Genomic DNA, 5926 nt, shown 5'->3' with positions numbered 1-5926 from the left:
GCCAGAACTTTAATAACAACCTCATGAATAACTCACTTCACTGCTTTTCAGAGCAAATCATTTCCATGATCACTAGTATTAGTGCAGGTGAAAGATGAAAGGTGCAACAGGACAGCAGCTTATGATACAAAATTCTGGCATCCATTCTTGATTGCCACAGTTTCAATGGGAAATGGAAGTCTTATTCTGTAAGAACTGCATATGATGATATTCAGAAATCTAGGAAGTGACCTCACGGCCACAATGCTGTCTGYCCTGTTTGTTACAGAATTTGTAAAGGACAAGGGCAAATCAAATTAGCCCACGTTCAGACACTGTAAGAAGAGGTTTCTTCACAGAGCTCTAGATAAATAAGAAGGAATTGAGGAATCAACATATCTTCCCTAATTTTTAGGCAAAAAAAATGAGGGGGACAAAGACTCATGCTTGAATCCATGAGCCTCTTGTTTTTTAAAATAATCCCATTAAAACAGCAATCACTGCAAGAGAAACACTTGTGATACGGCTCCATTTGGCCTTTGGGCCCTGTCTGCTAAGGAACATCTGCATTTGTCTTAAATCTAGCAGTAATAACTGAAAGAAAGTTTGCTGGCAGGTCAAGCAATGCAGCCAGGCTGGCCCAGCAGATAAAACAGGACCCCAGACACTGATTTATGTCTGGAGAAACAGAGCTGCTTGACAAACATCAGGCACATCTAAAGCAGCACTGAAATAACTCAGCAGCAAGGCTCACTGAGGGCATGGAAAGCAAATAACAGCAGCTTAAGCACACACAATTTGGTAGCAACTTATCTGCTTCCTGCTCTAGGAAATGTTCTCTGCTACTACAATATTCTGTAAGGAGACATCTTCTGAATGCTACAGAAACATCATTCAGCACACTACAAACAAACAGGCAGGTGGTCCTACTCTTAGCTAAGTTTACWTCTTTCTCAGCCACCACCTTTGCAGCTGGATGCCTACAATTAAGATTCTTCCCCACTCCCATTTCCATTACAAAATCAGTTCCTGAAACATCTAACCCTCAAGGGGTGCTTGCGCCTCCTGTTTAAGCGCCAATGACACGGATAAGTTTAAAATGAAGCACCAAATAGAAGCCTAAAAAGCCAAAGTACACAAAGGACTCGCTGCCAGATGCTGAAGGGAAATGGCTAAAGCTACTGGGGTGACAGATTCCCTTCTCTAAATAGATGTATMCACCCACACTCCTCTCGAGATGAATATTCTCTGCTCAGCTCTTTGGTTCATTGCCAAGAAGGCTCAAAGCAGTAGCTGATCTGAGTTAAAAATATCACCATTAAAGCAGACCAGAAAAAAAAGTCCAAATCACAGAAGAAACTAAGTGGCTAGTCTAAACTACCCATGAGCTACCACTGTCAAAGAGCCAAGTAGACCATGTGTCAACACAGCAATATGAAGGAATGGCTGTAACATCTACTAATGCTTGTTTCATCTCACTATCATGGGTACAAAAGCGATGAAAATGTAATGCATAGGCTTCAGCATGTTAACCATCAGGATATAAATCCTCCTGACATCTTGATCACACAATTCGATAGGAAGAACCACCTCAATTCTGCTCTCTGATGTATGTTACTGCACAATAACAYGCCCAGCTGTCCCCGAACTCATACGGGTACTATAGCAAGTGCTACAGCCCTACCTTCACGCTGCTGTGGAGCTGTCCTCTAGCATCTATGAAAATGAGACATGCTAAACCTGAATCYGTATCTACCCTCTCGTTCATGACACAACACTGCAGACAGAAGCACTAATTTCACGGATGACATAGAACCAGAAAGCCAGAAAAGTAGCAAAGCATGTATGCTGTGAAACAAGAAAAGAACCAATACCAAACCTATCAGAGAATTTGCTAATATCAAAGATTGAATTGCTAGTATACTCAAGACCTTTCCAACTCTTCCAAATAGCATTCCACCTCTCATTCTTGTGGTTAAGGAAGTGCTACTAAGGTTTAAATAGCAGCCCTTCATTCTGACAATGTATGCAAAAGGAATCTTTAACTCCTGGATTATTTAGGATAAAAAACAATAATCCTCCCTTTTGTGAGCCTATAATCTGTTGCCATAGAAACAGCTGGGAAAATCAGAAGTTCCTAACCTGCTGGATACAAAAAGGCAAGAAGAAAAGAAGGTCATTTGTGGCAAGAACATGTAGGTAAGAGGCTAATACTCTAGTAACGCAGTAGGAGTTAAAAAAATAAAACAAAAACAAATCCTAACTTGGAGAGACTCTCAAATACTGGACTCCAAGAACTGAGACTTTGGAACTATGCATACCTTGACTGAATTCAAGTAGTGGTTAAACATTATAAGCTAGGAAATACATTGTTTCCAGAGTCAGAAATTCTGTTATGAGGAGTTTGGTAACGCTAACTTTTGGGCAATAATTCACTATTCACATTAAAAATGCTCTTCCTATTGCTAATCTAACCACCAAGGCAGATTGATACAAGGAGCACCAAAAAAAAAAAAAATCCCAGATTTTAATGTTGTGATGAATTAGCTTTTATCTATATTAAATTTAAAAAAATACACTGGAATTTCCTCCTTCATGACAAAATCTATATAAGCATCTACCATGTGCTCAATCTCTTACAAAAACACTAGGTGGACCATCTGTAAGGACTTTATAATCTAACACTGTATTAACTTGAATTAACTTCATTGGAGAAAAAGCCACCCTGCAAAACAAAACCTGAGTGGCAAGCAGTGATTAAATCACTGCACAGAGGGATTCCATCAGCTGACTAGCCGAGCTAACACAAAACGTAGCCTGCACATCCCATCAGGCTAGAAGAATTGCCAGCWTTGGATTAATGGTTTTGCAAGCAGAAGGTCTTCACTTGAAGATAACAACTAGGGGCCATACCTGGAATAAACCTGATTAAGAGATCAACACCTAGAAGTCTGATCCTGCTCAGACAATATGCTAAATGTATGTTTGTGAGGGACGGACTCCTTCATTTGTGCTAACAAGTTTTCTGTTCTGCATACAGTTCCTGCAAAATCAGACTGCAGCCACAGACAAGTTTCTCTCTCATGTAACATAAGAAGGCAAGCTTCACGGAAARTGTTGCCTTCAGGACCCCCAAAACCTCTCCCTCATTCCCCCTTGGCACGTACATTTAAGGTCACCCTTAAGCCCCTACCTTAAAGGGACTGCCAGAACAACATCAGAATTACAACAAAATACAATTAAATTATCAGCACAGGCCAAATGAGTTACCTTCAAAAAAACAAAAACAAAAAAGAGGTTTCAGAAATATTTTTGTCTATGCTTTTCCCCCCCCCCGTCACTGCTATGTCCAGAAGATGAGAATGTGAGGTTTTCCATATTCCTAAAGGTGCCCACAGGGGAATATGCAGGTCTTAGCTGGGTTAGCCTCATATTCTGCCAAGGATTAAAACAAGCAGCAATTCTCCATCAAAAGTATTTAAAGCAAAACACTTAATGCTGGCGCAACTGGATTACAAAGCAATTACACAAACAGCTATGTTRGTAAATCTGAAGAAAAAACAACCGTGAAGAGATCTTTGCACAGACCAGCTGTGATCAGAACATCCAATGGCAACTTGACATAACCAAGCTGCCAAAGCTCCTAGGCCAGACCAAGTCCACAGCACGGTCACGCAGTCCAGTGCGACTGACTGACACCAGTTCAAGGAACCTGACACTGTGTTCACCTCACAGTTAGYGAAGCTCAGCTCTTAGGTGGCAACTCACTAAGCTGCTGCAAATCCATGYTGTTCTGAGGTCCACCACCTGTCAACAGAGGGGTCTTCCAGTGCAGAATCAATGCTAGACTCCACTTCCCATCATGAGAAGAAAGCATCTCAGCTGTCCAGACACCAGCAGGCAAATGTTATCACAGACACACTTGCCCAAACTAGTGGTTGTAGACAGGGCTGAAGATTTAGCTGCGCAGCCAGGTTCCTAGCTCTAGTCAAACAGCGTCCTCCCTTGCAGCACAGCCTTCCTTAAAAATCATGCCTACTGTCCTCTTAACACACAAAAAGGTGTTCAGTGGACCTAGGCAGGACACAGGCTTGCAGCCACAACCTGCGGTAGTGCTATCCATCTCAAATATCGTCGTTTGTGAAACTACAGCTTTGAGGGGCAAAGGAGGCAGCAACTTTTCATACTCAGGAGTACACTGAAGTTGACCAGGCATYASGAGAGGACCCTCCAGAAGGGATGCCCCTTTCTCTCATCTCTGTGACAGGCTGCTCACCTAAGTGAGGGACCTAGCMCTAGGGCAATTTCCCAAATTCCTACAAACCTCTTTTAGAATGGGTGATGCCTTATCCTGACTCTGTCGAAGATGACAAAGACTCTTATGAATGGCCTGTGCTACCACCGACYCAAAGATTCCAAGCAAGAGATCCTCACAGGGTATTTTATATTAGTATTAGCAATAAATCAGTAGCTAAAAATTAGGATGGACACAAAAGACAAAGTGGCTATAATTGCTGGTCTGAATGCAGCAACCAGACTTCCAACAACATGCAATAAACACAGCAGTTCAAGAGCAAGACCATCAACGTTTTAAGGTTTTCCTTAAAACTCATTAGTTTTAAGGACTCATAAGGTTTAAAGAGCTTTGGGCATACATCATATGTTTTTTTTCTCCCTGGTACAAAGAGCAGAGTCTTGTACACTGGCATTATTAAAGTAATATAATTTCATATGTTGACAGTTACTGCAGGACTACTTTCCACTAGGTTGTTATTCTGATATATTTTSTTTTCTACAGGGGCTGCAGATACATAAGCACATTCACTCTGAAAACAGAGCAGAGCAGGGGCATACTACAACATTAATACCAAATAAAATAGTAATATCATGTCTGCATTTGTACCAGGCCCTTATAAATCCATGCCCCTTGATGACTTTGAGAGATTCATTTACTAAGGCAAAGTAAGAAATTAGGTAATGTCAGAATAGTATTGAGCAGCACAAATACGTAACCCCAAACAGCTATTAAGGTCACCTCCGGGGAATATTTACAATTCACCAGTATTTTTCAAGGACTTGGGAAGAAATTCTTTCCATTCCACAGAGACCTTCTATTTGATGAACTCAAAAAAAAAAAAAAAAAAAAAAAAAAAGTCCAATCTCTTGCCTCAAAAGGCACGAGGGTCAAAGAAACACTGCCTGCTTCACTGAGGACTGCTTTAGGCCTCTAATATTTCTCAGCTGCTCAAAACACGAAATTGAAACACCAAGTATTGAACATAGGCTACTACACCAGCAGCCTATTTATATGATTGTATAAACTGCAAGCATTTTACAGTGAACTTGAAGTATTTCATTGCAGATGCCTTGCTTCTATTTCAAAGCACAAACTGTAAGTGAACCTCATCACAACCGGCCCTTGGGGCCGCCTTTTACTCCAGTAGAAACACTTCATAGAAGAGCAGACTGCTGAAGTCTGCTTTGCCACACAGCCTGAAAGTGCCTCTTATTCCATAAATGCTTTTCTCTATTCTCTTCAAGGTATGCTAGACTGAAGCCCTTCAAACAGAGTTCTACTCTTTCCATGAAACCTATATGCTGACTTTTCTCCAGGCACGTTTTAAACCTTGTTTTTTTTAACTGATCTGTGTAAGTTTGCCTGAGATCATAAATGTTCCAACCAACGAAGAACCAAACGACCGAAGAATTTTCGTCGGTAAACAGCAACTTTGGTGTTTGCAGCGTCAACTTCTGTTCGACCTTCCCGAATTTCAGCAACGCGCCCCCGGACACTAAGGCGATCTCCGCGGCCCTGCTGCGCCGTTCCCCGCGACCGCGCCTTCCCGCGGGCGGAAAGCGCCCGCCCCGCGCCGCCCCAGCCCGGCGGGAAGCGCGGCCCGCGCAGGCAGGCAGGCAGCCGAGACCCCGCGCAGGCAGGCAGGCAGGC

At 42.3% G+C, this 5926-nt stretch overlaps 1 protein-coding gene across 2 annotated transcripts in view; it reads left to right on the top strand.

The window, feature by feature from the left end:
• ENO1 (enolase 1) overlaps positions 1-5926 on the top strand; it is a 273184-nt gene that overhangs the window by 26947 nt on the left and 240311 nt on the right. The gene's annotated exons all lie outside the window — the stretch shown is intronic.

This window comes from Rhea americana, unplaced genomic scaffold (genome assembly GCF_003343005.1).
Source record: "Rhea americana isolate MKP2758 unplaced genomic scaffold, rheAme1 scaffold_143, whole genome shotgun sequence".
In the NCBI taxonomy this organism is placed as follows: domain Eukaryota; kingdom Metazoa; phylum Chordata; class Aves; order Rheiformes; family Rheidae; genus Rhea; species Rhea americana.
This window is presented reverse-complemented; position numbering and strand designations above follow the sequence as displayed.